The 16,178-nt window shown below is 39.9% G+C and overlaps 1 protein-coding gene across 4 annotated transcripts in view; it reads right to left on the bottom strand.

The window, feature by feature from the left end:
• Positions 1 to 16,178, bottom strand: part of LOC122324320 (coiled-coil domain-containing protein 85C-B) — a 35,690-nt gene that overhangs the window by 12,723 nt on the left and 6,789 nt on the right. The window lies entirely within an intron of this gene.

Below are 16,178 nucleotides of genomic sequence, written 5' to 3'. Positions count from 1 at the left end.
GACCACTAACTATTACAAGGTGAAATTTCAGCTTAATTAAAGACTTGAGAATACAGCCTGTGATCTATTTTGGGGGTTTGTTTTGATTCAGTTAATTCAGTTTACTTGATTTCTCATGCAAATGTGATTTTAATTTAATCCCAGTGCTTTAAGCTTAAAATTAGCTTCCCTTTTGATAACACAGTCGAGATATTTTCGGTTTTCTCATTGTCAAAGAATTCAAACGACCAAATGCATTTGCGGTTTGATGTGGTCTGTACTTTGGATCAGTAACTGTGGACACTAGCAATCAAAGGGTAATGTTGCTCTTTTAATTCTGGGCTGGCATCAAGGTTCAGGCCAAGAATGCATGGAAAACTCATCTCATCACAGACTTCACAGTATGCAAGATTGAAACAAAAATCAAGGCATAAGCCAAACAATATTAATTTATGAGGTCACGCATTAAGTGAATGAAAACTGTTGTAATGCAGTAACCAAGTCAAAAACAGAGGTGAACATTTTTGAGTAATGAAGAAATGAAATCGCGTTACATTATAGTTTTTAATAGATTCATTGGTAGATTCAATGATTCAAACCCACAGGAGCATTACAACACGTGACCTTACACTGCCATAAAATATTTCAGTAACACTTTAGAATAGAGAACACTTATTGACTATTAACTATGACTTTTCCCTTAATAAACTCCCAATTGGCTGCTTATTAAAAGTTAGTAAGGTAGTTGTTAAATGTAGGTATTGGGCATAATTAGAGATGTAGAATAAGGCATTGATATGTACTTAATTACTACTAGCGAATGGCTAATATTCTAGTAATATGCATGCTAATAATCAACCATGTAATAGACCCTAAAATAAAGCGTTACCAATGTTTATTGTTTGTAAAAATATTACATTGTAATTTTACATTTGACCAACTGAGACACCTGGCTTTCAGAGCTTCTTGAGTTTACAATGGAGACCACGACATAAAGCACATACTTTGACTTTTGACACAAACGTTTTTAATGCGTGCTTTTGATTAATTTGTTTATCAAAGGGTACAAACATGCGCTGAGTTAGCTGGGAAACTGCTAAAGCCAGACGTTCCTTATGAAGCAATGTGCGCTGAAATCCCTTTTTTTATGATTTTAATCCAAACACTCATTTTACGTTTTTATAAAATTGTATTTGCTTAAGTAAGACGTGACTGTGTGGGCATGGTGTAGACAATGGACGGCATTAGTTATTAGCCTATTAGATAAACACAATGCCAAGTCTGAATAAAGCCCTCAGCAGTGGACAGTGAGGCAGTGCAGGGCGGCTGCAAATCCCTAGTGACACTCTAATCTAACTTCATCTGGCTGAATGAATGATGATGGGCATGGGCCAAGCCGATTAAGAATCAGCTCTGATACACAAAACCCCTGGAACAGCCCAGATACACCCACTACCAAAAATCAATCCAACCAGAACCAGCTATTAGAAATATGACTCCACTACCCCAAAGCAATTCATTTTCCATCGTTCCAGGGAGCTAAATGTTCTTGTCAGCATAACTCGCCACACAAGAGACTTCGAGTCAACTGCAGTCATCAGATCTGGTGGTGTGAGGACAACATAGTTGACCTTTCGCTGTAAGACACAGCTCAAAGGACGACGTCCACAGAAACACCCCTATGTTGTGGCTTCTCAAATTTCAATGGGCCTCATCCTACATAACGTCTAGTGCTTTTAGTGTTTTATTCAGTATTTCTTACAAAAAACTATACACTACACAGTTGAATTTACTTAAAAAACTCAAGTTGCCCTAAAAATGCAAGTATTATTTACTCACATAACAGACATTTAACAACTATTTAAAAAAAATTTAATATTTTATTTTACTTATGATTTATAGCTACCCACTGACTCCCAGAGCTGCACTAATATAGGAAGAAAATTATAATAATGTAGACAAAGCTCTAAGTGCCCGACCGAAGTTAATGCTAATCACTACAATGTTAAGTAAAAAAAACCCCAAAAAACATTATAAAACATTTTAGGAAAATCTTGTGCGTCTTATGTGATGTTCAGTTGTGTTGAAAATTCAATACGGAAGATGACTTGGTGAATTGAGTGAATTCAACTAGTGAAATATAACAGACATGGAGAAATATTTTCTTCTTCTTCTGTTGTTATATTGTGCATTAACAACATATTAGTGTACTGCTGCCTCTCTCTGCTTTATTAATGCCATTGGTTCCTTTGTGGCTACTTGAATATTTTAAGTGTCACTCAAAGCAGAAAGTAAATAGTTTTATTTGCCTTGAAAGTTGCGGTTACCTAAAACCTAGTAAGTATAGCAACTAAGTACAGCTCACTTACTATAACTAAGTAAGGTAAACTAATGGATTTTAAAGTGCATACAGTGTAGTTTTGTATATATATGCTGTACTTTATTTGAATTGACATTACTCCATGACATAGCATGCAGATGCAACAAATATTTTAAAACCGGTAATAAAAAAAAAAAAGATTTTAAGTAATATAGTACATTTTAAACTCATAATAAAATTTAATTTTTTTTAGATTCATTAATTCAGTGCCATTGTCACGTTCTCCGGACTTTGTTTATGTTTTCGTCTCGTGCCATGTGCTCCCTGTGCCCTGCCTTCCCTCAATGTTAATTATATCATTGTCATCAGCTGTGTCGTGTTAAGTTAGTTAATTTCCCTGTGTACTTAAGTCCTGTGTTTTCAGTTCCGTGTGTCCGATCTCGTCCGTATGTGCGTGTGATTATGTCCTGTCATTCTGCCCGTCTGCCTGCCTGTATATTGTTTATTTCATCCCGAGTGGATTAAAGCCTTTTTGTTTTCGTTCAATCTCGTTGTTTGCTAGCCTGCCTATCACACGCAGTGACAGAAGATCGGACCGCATAAAAGTACAGTTTTAGCGGCGATTATTTCTTTTATTTTGTGGTCATGTATTCCCGCATAACGACCCCAACTTCCTCATCCTCCTGCTGGAGCAGGAGGATCGCTTCTCGAGGGTTATACGGCGACTTCTCGCCCTCGCGAACGACTCGCGCTACCCGGACAGCTTCCTCTGCTCGATCCACTGCCGAGGATTAAACACCACCACACGAGCGAAGCTGTCCGAGACGGCCCTCGAGAGAGCGTCGCCGCTTACATCGAGTGGGTGCTGGTGTCCTGCAATTCACCAATGACTGTTGCGCTGGAGGACACCGACACCAGCCCCACTCAGGATCCAGAGCCCAGCTCATCCCTTCACCGTGTGGTCGAGCCCCAGCCTGAGCCCACCGCTGACACGGGGGCGGAGTCGAGCGTGTCCACGGACCCATCGCCAGAGAGAGCGACCGAGCCGTGGAGCGTAACAGGACCCGAGCCGAATACGTCAGACCAGGTGCGCGAGCCAGCAACAGAGCTCACCACGGTGGAGCGAGCCGACTGCAACAAGAGCGCGGAGTGGAGCTCCGCCCAGTGCACATCGGCTGAGGGTGAGCTGATTCCCCACCTAGGGCTGCTGGATCCCCAAAAACTCCCTCCATTGCCCGCGCCTCGTGCGCTCCGTCCCGCGCCGCGCGCGTGCGCTCCGTCCCGATGCCCGCGCCGCGCGCTCCGTCCCGATACCAGCCGCGCCTCGTGCGCCCGTCCCGCGCCCGCGCCACGCGCGCCTCCTCCCGTGCCCGCGCCACGTCGCTCCCTCCGTGCCCGCGCGCCGCGTCGCGCCTCCTCCCGTGCCCGCGCCACGCGCGCCTCTCCAGTGCCCGCGCCTCGTGCGCTCCTCCAGTGCCCGCGCCTGCGCGCTCCCTGTTTTCCTCCTCCCACCCTTGTCACACAACGACGATGGATCCCAGCAGCCCCTGCGCTCACCTCAGCTCTCCAACTGGAGCTCGCCACGGGTCTGCCGGTCTCCGTCGCCGCCGAGGGTGAAGGATCCTCGCCTCGCCGTCCTGCCTCCGAGACCCAGACTCCTCCTCGGCTCGTGAGACCCGCCGGCTCCCCTGGGCTCCTAGCTCCTCCTCTCCACCGTGGGTCCGTCAGTCCACCAGCTCCACCAGGCTCCATCGTCCCCGGCTCCGCCTTGGTCTGTCGTCGACCATCCGTCGCCTCGGGATTCCTCTCCTCCGGCTTCACCTCGTCCCTCCATCCCACCGGCTCTGTCAGGCTCCTCCTTCCTCCGCTTCACCTCAGTCCTCAGTCGCTCTGGCTCCGCCGCGTCCTTCCCGTCCCCGCCTCCGTGTCAGCCGCCGGCCTGCGGCGTCGCCTCGACCTCCAGCGCCTCGACGTCACCCCTGGCTCTTCGGCTCTCCGCCTCTGCCTCAGTCTCTCCGCCAACTGCTCCACCGCCGCCGGTCGGCCCCATGGAGTCGATGGTCACTCCTCCTCCATGGCTCCTCCCTCCGTCGACTCCACCGTGGACCACCATAGCTGGGCTCTGGATCTCCTCCTGCTCCGGACTCCTCCTTTCTTCTCCCTGGCTCCTCCCTCCGTCTGTTCCTCCCTGGACTGTCTGTTTACCCCCTCCTGGGGGCCGTCCTCCACCAGAACCTCCTCCCAAGATCCTGTACCTCCAGTTCCCAGACATTTTGTTTTTGTTGTTCCTCTTTAGGTGCGAGGACGCACCTTCCGGGAGGGGGGTGTAATGTCACGTTCTCCGGACTTTGTTTATGTTTTCGTCTCGTGCCATGTGCTCCCTGTGCCCTGCCTTCCCTCAATGTTAATTATATCATTGTCATCAGCTGTGTCGTGTTAAGTTAGTTAATTTCCCTGTGTACTTAAGTCCTGTGTTTTCAGTTCCGTGTGTCCGATCTCGTCCGTATGTGCGTGTGATTATGTCCTGTCATTCTGCCCGTCTGCCTGCCTGTATATTGTTTATTTCATCCCGAGTGGATTAAAGCCTTTTTGTTTTCGTTCAATCTCGTTGTTTGCTAGCCTGCCTATCACACGCGTGACAGCCATAAATGCTAGCCTGTGCGTGAATGAAATTAAATGTTATATCCACCTTATTTTTAACATACAATTAACATTTGGGGGTCATGCATTTCCATTTTTTATCTATAAAAAACATTGTTATTTATGTTTTAATTCAACATATTTAAAAAAAAAAAAAAACACACAAAGGTTTGTAGCATGGAGTTTTAGAGTTTTGTGCACTTTGTTATTCTTCTGGTTATTTGTCCATCCGAATTTTAGCACATACTTAAAGGAAGAGATTACATTGTAAATGGAGGTGGATGTTTTCCAAATTGTGACTGTGTGATTTTTTTTTAGCTGTTTTATGGTTGCGTTTGTATGTTTTCTAGTCCAGTCAATTCACCGTTATTCATATAGCGCTTTTCACAATGCAGATTGTGTCAAAGCAGCTTTACGGTATTAAAGTTTGTTATTTTCTAGCACACGATGTAGACCTATAGCATCTTGCAGTTTGCTTTGCCGTCTCCTAGATTCCACTTCTCCAGTTAGTAGACCCAACACTGCGCAATAATCAAACAGCTCTGATGTGCTGATCAGCTATTTGTGCACGTTAGCTCAGTGAACTGACATGCTGTTATGTGTGGCGGCACGACGCGGATGAGCGTGTGGGGGTTGGGTAGCGAGCCTGTCCCTCTCGCTTTGTCGCTTCCAATCGCATCAGCAATGCCATGACCCACTTCTATAGCCGCCACTGCGGCACAAGGCTCGCGCAGGAATCTTCAGGATAGGCCACATGGGCAGCGACTGTTAAGCAGTCTTCATGACATCACAAGCAGCCCCTTCCAACAGCAGTCACACCCGAAACCCACAAACGCAGCAGGGTTCGTTCAGAGAGAATTGAGATGAATTCCGACTTCTTGGAAACACGCTGATAAGCCTACAGAAACGCTGTCGTTCAGTTTCCTTTCAACATCTGTTGCAACACACTGGGCGCTGCCTACTGCGTGCGAGCATGTGTTTTAAATACAAATCAAAAACTGCGCGCGCGCGCGTGTGTGTGAATGACTCTGTGAGTCTTCAAGGAGTGAAACGGAAAAGAAAAACTAGCAGGAAAAAACTCCAAGCGAAAGCTTTAAATGGGCGTGTGCACGAAGTTGCTGGATCAATTGCTGCAAGATGTGGAAGTCCCTACAATAATTCATTCCATACAGCCTGACCTCATTCTGTTCGAAAACTACAGCATGGCAGACAATGAAATTTAAATTAAAGAGAGGCGGGAACGCTACAGACCAGAGACAGGAGGAAAAAAAAAAAAATCACTCTGGCTAAAAATACATGTATATTTTTTAACTTGTTGTTTAAAAGTCTGCACAACCTTTCTTGTCTTACCGGAGGATAGGGGAAGTAAGAAAAGACGAGAAGTGAAAACAAAGAATGTTAGAGAAAGACAGAAACAGATAGATAGACACCAAGAAGTCATGTTTGGATAGTGAGTTCAGGCTATAGATTGGATGGTAACACTTTATTTTGGGTCTCTTAGTTGCTTATTAGCATGCATATTTATTAGTTTCTTATTAGTTAGTCTTATTAGTTGTTCCGTAAGTGTTACCAATTGGACTCGTATTGATGGTGTTTGCTATCTGATGGTGCTCTGTTAGGGATATTGGAACATGTACAATATATTTCTGCTGTGGTACTTGTTAATCAGAGTGTTACTTTTCTGTTTAACAATTTTCACCTGACAAATGATAAAATGGATGAAAATCTCATAAGGTCCAGACACACCAAACCTCAAATGAACTATAGGCGAAGAAAAAAAAAAATCACACAAAACCAACAGCATTCTGCACCTTTGTCACAGTAAATATTTCTCCGTGCCAGAAGATGGCAGTAGTCTGTAGTAATGGTTAGTTAAAATATTCTTTTCAATATACAAATGTTTTTACTGATGAGATGAAGATGAAATGAAAGTGTGCCCTTCTGACTTTGCCGTTCGCTTGCATCACTTTTGTTTTTCTTCCCTTTTATTTTTCTCTCTACTTGCGTACTCCACCACCAGGGTCCAACTAGTGGCAACAATATCGAACACATCATGAAAACTAGGACAATGGATGACAGCAACAACATCAACCCAATACCGACCGACCATTGTCTTTGTGTGTCACTGTCTATAGACCTACACTGAAGGTGAAGGCAACAAGCACCAGTTTGAAGCACTAGATTTAAAAAGACTTTCAACTGAACAAGATAACTATTTTAAATTATTACCAGCTCATGGATGATTAATTTTGGCACTATTTTAATCTGTTTACTCTTTGCATGACTAAAAAAAAAATACAGAATCGTTTCAAAATATTTTTTTTCTGAACACTCCCTTGCCTGCTATTCATCAGGCCTCAACAGGTAAACACATCCCACTTCTCAATAACCTCACACCATTGGTTGCCATGTTGCGCTTGGTATTCAAACAAACAAAGCATTGCGCTAAAACCACAAGCAGCATGACATTTAACATGAATCTGTGTAACTTATTGAAAACAGCTGAATTCAAATCAAAGTCAGTGGGGTTCGAACCTTATTATATGGATGAAAACGGTAGAAAATAAGTAATTACCGTACACCTTTAATCATTACCTCAGCTTGGAGAGCTGCATGTAGTTTAATCATTGACTGCATTAGCGACCTTGATCCTCAGCACACAACCACAAATGAAGTCATTTGCTTCAGCCAAGTCGCCTCCTCAAAATGTTTATTTACTCAAGTAAACTATAGCTATTTTTTTTCTACGCTACATATGTCTTTAGTTTACAGGCGAACTTTGTAAAAACTTTGAAAACATTTTGAGGTTTAAATACCTCATTCTAATATTCAAAGACACTATAGCACTTTATACAAAACAGCTACGCAGGGATACACTGAAAAATAAAAGTGTTACAAACTTGTTGTGTTAATGTGTTAATGGTGCAAAGATCATCAGTTATAAAACTTCTTTGAAAGCAGTGTCATTATCCAGCTCAGTTCTTACCATAGCGGTCAAATGGATAATATTTTAAAATTGTCATTTTCATTTTAAAACACTTTGTCCAGACCAGCATCGGTTTGTTTTTGTTTTGTTTTTTTTTTCCCCAGCAAATGGCAGATGGGTGGAGTTCGAAGAGTTATTATATTTGTCATTCTCTTTACTGCCACTAATTGATGCAGAAATAACATTTCGCCTTTAAGATGTGTGTGGCCAAGTTTTCAAACTGCTAAACTAATCTGCTTTACGAGCTTGAGTCCCCAGACCTTTTTAATTATATGGTGCTTTCAGAAAATACAACCTCTTGTTCTCATTGCCTTTTGTTGAAGTCAAACCGAACATACTTTTTAAATGTAACATGACATGTTTATTTTTAATCCGTCTCTGCTGGATGGCTTAAAATATAGCTGACTGCCTAAGAAATCATTTACTCTGTGGGGTCACTGACACAACAGATCACTCCTGCTGTCTTGAAGATCAAATTGTTAGGAGGACCAAAGATTATAAAGACAATGTTGGTAAAGCTCTAATCTGTCCTAGAAGCAAAGTCAACTGTGAAAAACCACGATGCAGCTAAGAAGAAAACATTAAGATTAAGCCATCCCAACTGCAACTGGACTAAAAAAAAAATTTCTTTTGGGAACTTGCAGATATTGTTTCACACTCTTTTTTATTTACAAGGACCAGAGTCTGTTTGAGTATGGTTTGGTTGTTAACCTGGAATGGAGTTTTTATTTGCCACTATATTAGATGAATAGTGGTTACCAATCACTTAAGGTCTCTATATCTCACATAACCATTGTAGATCACAGGAGCTTCAAATGATAATCTGATGAGCTGAATCAAGTGTGTTTGAACAGGCAGTTTGAAACATTTATTGTTGCATGTGCATTCCACATATGTTCAAGATTTCCATGATGCTTTCCATGAATCGACATTTCCAACAACATAGTGGTTAGAACTATAAAATAAGATCCAGTCTTTATCCCATTATCCTTCAGGCCTTCTAGCTCCATGACCATGTAAGTGTTGGTCATGTGAGACCACAACAAGAGGTGTAACAACATTTCCTCAGGGGCAGAAGACACATCACATCACATGGCCTTCAGAGCACAACACGGCAACTACAAATGACCAATAAATATTTAATTTACAACAGGATGCTAAGATAAGTGTACGAATATCAGCAACCAAACAAGCTTCATACATTTGTAAACTCTACCTTGGATATATAATCTGTGCCAGTTACTGTTACCACTGTATGAACTAATATGGGGAAAATTCAATCAGTCATTTGGTTTCATTTCTTGACAGTGGTACATAATATTTGGTAACACTTTATTATAGAATTTATTGAGGGAAAGTCATAGCTGATAAAATGTCATAGTTAATAGTGAATACGTGTTCCCTATTCTAAAGTGCTACCTAATACTTTTTAGTAGTAGTAATAACAATATCTGTAATATTAACCAGGATTATTATAATTTTTTTTTTTTTTTTTTTTTTTTTTACAACATTTGATCTCACTTTATATTAGAAGGCCTTAACTACTATTTAAATTAATAATTTGGCACAATGTGCTTATTGTGTACATAGAAGCAAAAGAAATTGGCAATAAAAAATAAATTAAGCATAATATGTTCACTTCAATTTATGGTTTATTTGTATATTGAGAATTTGGAATAGCTAAATATTGGTCGATGAATCAGCCTGGATGACAAATCCATATATAATTAGTTTTTAACCTATAACATAAGGCGTGACCAACCAAACATTGTCATTCATTTAACATAAAAATGATGAAAACTAAAAAAAACAAACAACAACTAAAAAATCACCTGCCTTTCCATTATGTTTATATGTAGATCACGTGTAGACTTGCCTTCCACTTTTAATTCTTTTGGGAGCAGACGAACACACATACACAGGACAGGCTGGAGTTTTTAGGCTGGTGGGTGGTAGGCAGATTCTAACAGATTCCACACAGTTTTAAGTAACGCTGACACCACAAGCCTCAGAATTTCAGAGCATCTTCTAAGCCTGGTGAATGGTGTGATCTCACCACTGGCAAGAGGAACCCTTATGTAACCCAAGACGCCAATGTGTTTATCTAGGAAGACATGAACTTCAATTATCTGTGTTGTTTCTGGGCAAGTACAAATTTCTACTCTTCCATCATAGACCACTAACATTGCAGAGGTTGCTGGAGAAAAAGTTAAATATTTTACAATATGGATGCAATGCAGCAAGTCAAGAAACCCCATAGACTCCATATGAGCAATCTTAGAGTTTCAGGTAACAGGAAGTTTGCTCACGGGATGTTTACTTACAGTCACGCAATATTATTTGGTAGATTAGCAACAACTGTTGTCTCCATCTAAATCAAATTATGCACAAAGAAATTATTGTCAGTGTTGGATATTTTTTTTATGTGAAAAACTCCTTAATGGTCCCATGTCGTACTATTCTTGAACTTTGAATTCTGGTCATGTTTTTTTTTTTCACAAAAAAACATTTTACCAATCCCAAACCACATCAATCTTAATAACTACTAATGATTTTGTGTTTAATCATATTCAAGTGACGTATAATTTTCCAGGAAGGCTGAAAGTCGAAAACATCTTATACTCAGGTGTTCCAAATTATTACATGTTTCTTTTTCCAGATAATATATCTTCCACAATATGGCATTAAGTTTGGGGAGCTCATTTTTAGTCCATCTCCTATCCTGAAATGTCTAGGAGAAGCTCCTAAAGCTTACTGCCAGATTCTGGAAGATAAATTCTTCAAACAATGTTATGCTGTTCCTTCAAGAGTTCTCGGTCCATAAAGTCTATGAAAAATCAGTGTTAATGGATTTCACAACACTTCAGCATGTTATTCTTATTAAGTGAGGGTCTTTTTTAAGATTTTTGCACCCAAGCAAAGTCTCTGAGAACCTGAAACATCGCACTTGTGGAGACTCCAGGGAGGTTGCAGTTCTTGAAAATGATGGTGCTGGATGGTTTCTGGATCCTGATGGTTGCTCGCCTAATTCTTCACATTAATTCTTAATTCTAAAAAATTTTTTCTAAAAGTTTTTTCTGACATTGCTGGCCTTATGAGCATTCCTTAAATTTGCTAATTCTATTATTGCATTAGTATTGCATCCTTCTTATGAGAATTTAATCATTTTTAACTTTTAGTCTGAGTTCAATCTCTTACTTGGCTCATTTTATCTGAAAAAAAAAACAAAACATGCATAATAAACCTGAATTTATTTGAATGAATTTATGTCATGCGTTTTGAATTTCAGCCTACCCGGACAATTGTACATCACTTATATATGATTAAACACAAAATCAATAGTAGTTATTTAGATTGATGTGGTTTGGGATTGGTAAAACGTTCTTGGAAAAAAAATACGACCAGAATTTCAACTTGCCTAATAAATCGGAGTGCAGTGTAATACAGCCTTAAATTAGAATATGATCGCATACCCTGGAATAATAACTTAGCTGTAAAATTTGTTGTCTGATGAAACTGATATGTATACATCTTCATCATGACTTGATGGACAGAGCTTTTATATTCTCAAAAGGTGAAGCAGGATACCCAAGGGCTCGGTTTACACCTATCGTCATTTCTAGCCACTGGAGGACCATAGGCAGGTTAGGGGAGCTCATATTAATGTTAAAAAAAATCTATATGGATTAATACACTTCAGAAGAATAGAATTCATTGACACCGACTAATCCTTGTCTCAACATCATTCAGGTTTAGATATTTCTTAATCTCTGCTTAAATTAACAATGAGACTTTTCACTTTATCAGCCTACGCAGATGCCAATAGTTTCAGGGGGGGAAAAAAAGAAATATGAGACACAAAAAGAAGACAAAAAATGTATTGACTTTTCAACAGCTCACAGGAATTTGACATGAAGGTGTGAAAACAACATGTGTGAACCTGTACAAATATGTCTTTTTTTTTTTTTTTTTTCAAAATGTCGTTCTTATTCAAAACAATTCAGAGCATTTTGGTGTCTACTGTGCTTTATATAACACTTATAAGTGCTATTTATAATGTATGGTGCTTGCAGTGGACTGAAGATGTTTCACAAGAATGTTAACAAGGCAGCTGGGGAATATTAAAGTTCTACCGCTGTTCTCATATCACTTGGCAGTGTGGTATATGGAAGATATTTAGAGAAAGAAAGAAAAAAACTTTCACGAATGGAAAAAGTAGAAAAAGTAAATAATTCATATTTTGCAGAGGAGCTGCTACTGAGAGTACAACTTGAGTGAGTTACTTTAGAAGACTAGCAGCTCATTAGACCACAGCAAGGCTGGAAGGTGTACAAGTCCATGGTCCTAAAATATGTAGATATTGTAGACACCTAAATCATACTTTTACATAACTAAATATCAAACCCTGACAATTTCATAACGGTCAGTCAATGGACTGACCAATAAAGTTTTTTAAAAGGTTCTTCACAGCGATGCCATAGAAGCAAAACGACTTGTTTCAATGATTCAGTCAACTCTTTCTTTTGAGAGACAATAGCTTTATAAAAGGTGCACTTTGAGATTTAAAACTTTGCAGGATATTTTCATACACTTAGAGCTGTGTTATACACTGCATTAAAGGTCATTTTTCGAAAATCCATAATAGGGGCACTTTAACGGCGCCTATGTTTATGTTTCTTTGGTCAGGTCTCCTTGTTATTATCTTCCCGCATATTATGCAACTGACCCTGGAAAAACATTACTATCACATGCTAATGAACCACAGCCATGCCAGCTGCACTCTCCAAGCCAAGCCATATCTTTCCATAAGGGCTGAAGGTCTGTCGGAACATAAAAGTACATGTGCAGGCAGCAGCATGACTTCTGTGGTCTCCTTGAGGGAAAGCAGGAGTGTGAATTTTGCATGGCTCTACCCTACAGCAGATCCACGTAACTTTCAAGACCTGTCTGCGAGCTCCCAACAGAAACCTAAGGTCATGATCATATGCATTGTCCTGTATAATATCTGACCACCGAGAGTTCACAGAGATGAAACCGCAATGCAGAGACCTCAGGCAGGCTCTGACTGCATCAGATGGAAACGGCTTCAGTGCAGTTTTTTTGCAGAGCCCTGACTGACACATCTGTGGTGAAGAAAAAACTGAGCTCAACCAGTGGTGATATCTTCCACCGGATTCACGATTTTCCTAATTAGTGTGGGTTGCGTAACATCCTCATTCCTAGTATTCAGAACAGCAGGGACAGTGTCCCTGGTGAAAGGACAGTTTCTGTGAAAAGACGGGTGCTGCAGTGTTGTTTTCAGGCTTGAAATGTCCTTTCGTTTGAGAGACAACTGTTGTTCTATTCATTCATTGGTGAATGAGGGACTGTTGGTGTTTTTGGAATTTAGCCTTGACCTCCTTTGAAGTTAAAAAATAGGAAAGTGACAATACCACAGGAGAGGATAGCGCACACTTCAAAAACACAAAAAATGGTATCCTAGCAACAGGAGACTGATGCTGGCGGGTTTCGCTTTATTCCAGAAATGCATCTAGAGCTTAATCTGCTCAGATCTTTTTCTGGTCTGTAAGCTACTTGACTAAAGCTGTTTGGAAATAACAGATTTCTGATTATTTGATTGCAGATTTTTTTGCACACACATATAATATATTGTACAGTATAAGTTCACTTTAAAACTACAATTTTTTAAGTTTATTAGCTTACCCAAAGGGCATCTAAGGTGACTTTTAATCATTGTGGTCTGTCAGTAATATAATGGTTGGTATAGGGAATTTTCTCTATGAGAGGTATATGAGTTAAAAAACTATATAAATACTGTAGTTTTCTCATTTGAATTTCTCTGTGCATGTTTTATTTTCCTCTCATAGAGAAAGTTCCCTATACCAACCATTATGTGACTGACAGACTACAACGGTTTGACTTAAAAATCTCAAAATTGGATATGATGAAGAAAAAAAACCACCTACACTTTAGATGGCCTCGGGGTAAAGTGATAAACTTAACATTTTAGTTTTAAAGTGAACTATCCCTTTAAAAGCAATATGTTAGATTAAAATCTCAAAATATATGAGAAAGTGTAGGCAAATATCTTTGGTCTCCTGACCGGTCACCATAATTTTTTTTCTTCACTAGTTAATTAAAAAAGTCATTTTAAAAGCACAAAAACATTTAATTTTAAGTAAAAGAGTTCCCCAGAAAATAATCCTAAATATTATATATAAGTATCACATATGAATTGTCCCAGTTTGAACTTTATCAGCAAAAACAGAACAAATAAACCATTGCCAAAGACTAAAATATGCATGAGTCTGGTAGATTCACCTTATGTGAACTGAAAATACTTCATTGTAACCTCATTGCAAAGAGGACAGAACCAAATTATAGTGTTAACAGTTGATAATAAACAACTTCATTTAAACTTATATGGATGTTCCTTGCTAGATTTATATATCTTCATTTTAATTTATTCATCAAGGTCTGTCTCACAGCTCCTGAATGTGGAATGCTCCCGGAATGTTGCTGCAAGGCTAAAAACCTAAGAGCACTCAAGAGCAGAAACAGTGTAAGAAAGTTTAAAGGAATAGTTCACCCAAAAATGACAATTCTGTCATAATTTACTCCCCTTGATTAGTTCCAACCCTTTATGAATTTCTTCGCCCTGCCGAACACATAGGAAGATATTCATTCAGGTCTGGAACTACTTGAGGGTGAGTAGATGATGAAAGAATTCTCATTTTTGGGTGAACTATTCCTTTAAGAACATAACCATTCAGAGATGCTGTTCTATCATAAATACACTTTTTAAAACCACTTGGCTTTTAGATAAGCTCTTCAGACTGCTGGAGACTGAATTCAGGATAAACCACAGCAACACAGTGGTCAAGAAAATTTGATGACAAGCGATTTATACATTTTCCAAACTATAAACAGTGGCTTGGACTGTTTCTAAGCAGGATGCTTAAGCATTAAGGTAAGATAATGTCTTAGGGAAGAAACCCTAAAAACCATTTGCGTCATGGCTGAGTTGCAAGGTGGGCATTCATTTTCAACAATTCAGCGGTTCCACAATTCTGCAGAAAGCACTGCAAATTTCCAAATCCCATGAATTGCTAAAAAAAGACCACTGTTGAACTGGTGAGGACACACACTCCTCCAATCGTGTCTTCATGAGGACTGAGGAGCCAACAGGGTTAGAGCCCCATCCAAAATAGTGTTATAAAAGCCATAACCCCTCATCAAAGGTAAAAGTCTGCAGGACAGGCATTTTAAAACAGTTTTCCTTTTGCCTGCAGAAATGTCAACTGCATTCAGGCTTCGAAATGGTTCACTTCCCCCAAAGGCAGTCCCCATTTTTTGTAAAAACAAGAGGAAATATGAAGATCTGTTTTGAGGATTTTAGGTGTCAAAGCCCAAAGTCAGGGGTGTCCAGTCCTGCTCCTGGAGAGCTGATTTCCTGCAGAGTTCAGCTCCAACCCCAATTAAACACACCTGAACCAGCTTATCAAGGTCTTAGGCAGGTGTGCTGAAGCAGGTTGGAGCTAAACTGCAGGATACAGGACATGCACTGCATAAAATGCAATGGTGATAGAAAAATATATGAAAGAGGAAAATTGTAATTCAACACTTTCTCTTGCAAAAACACTGTATGTCCACTTTCAAAAGCACTGAAATATTTTTCCCCTCTGACCTCATACTTTTCCCAACATAAATAATTTACAAGCAAATGCAAGCTTCCATAGGGGAATGCAAAAGTTTCAGGAAAAAAACATTAAAATTATCCCTCCAGGCTGATTTTTATTACATCCATATTCATGTGATAAACTTTGTGTAGGAATTACGTTATGTACGTGGGATGAATAAATGAAGTCGAAAACAGTATATATATGACTGACTTCATGAATCCCAATAAGAACTTTCAGGAACAACAAAATGTTTAATCGAAAACATAATACAGGTCCGACAATTACATGCAACAATTTGGTGAAGTCATCAGAATAGCATATGGAGCAAAATGTCAAAAGGTGAAAGACTGAGACACACTGTGTGAATTTGTTTAGAGAATACCCTCTCCTGGCAGATTGCAGAAACGGCTGACGCTCAGAGGAAAATCTCCCTCCAAATTGGCCTGCGATGACATTGACGCTTTAGTTAAGTTTTGCCTGACACAATATGAAGGTCACGGTTTGCGTCAACAAAATCGGATTGCTGATTGTGTTCTTTGATGCAGCCTGTACCAATGTGCCACCTGGCAGC

Source organism: Puntigrus tetrazona, chromosome 20 (assembly GCF_018831695.1).
Source record: "Puntigrus tetrazona isolate hp1 chromosome 20, ASM1883169v1, whole genome shotgun sequence".
NCBI classification, from domain to species: Eukaryota; Metazoa; Chordata; class Actinopteri; order Cypriniformes; family Cyprinidae; genus Puntigrus; species Puntigrus tetrazona.
This window is presented reverse-complemented; position numbering and strand designations above follow the sequence as displayed.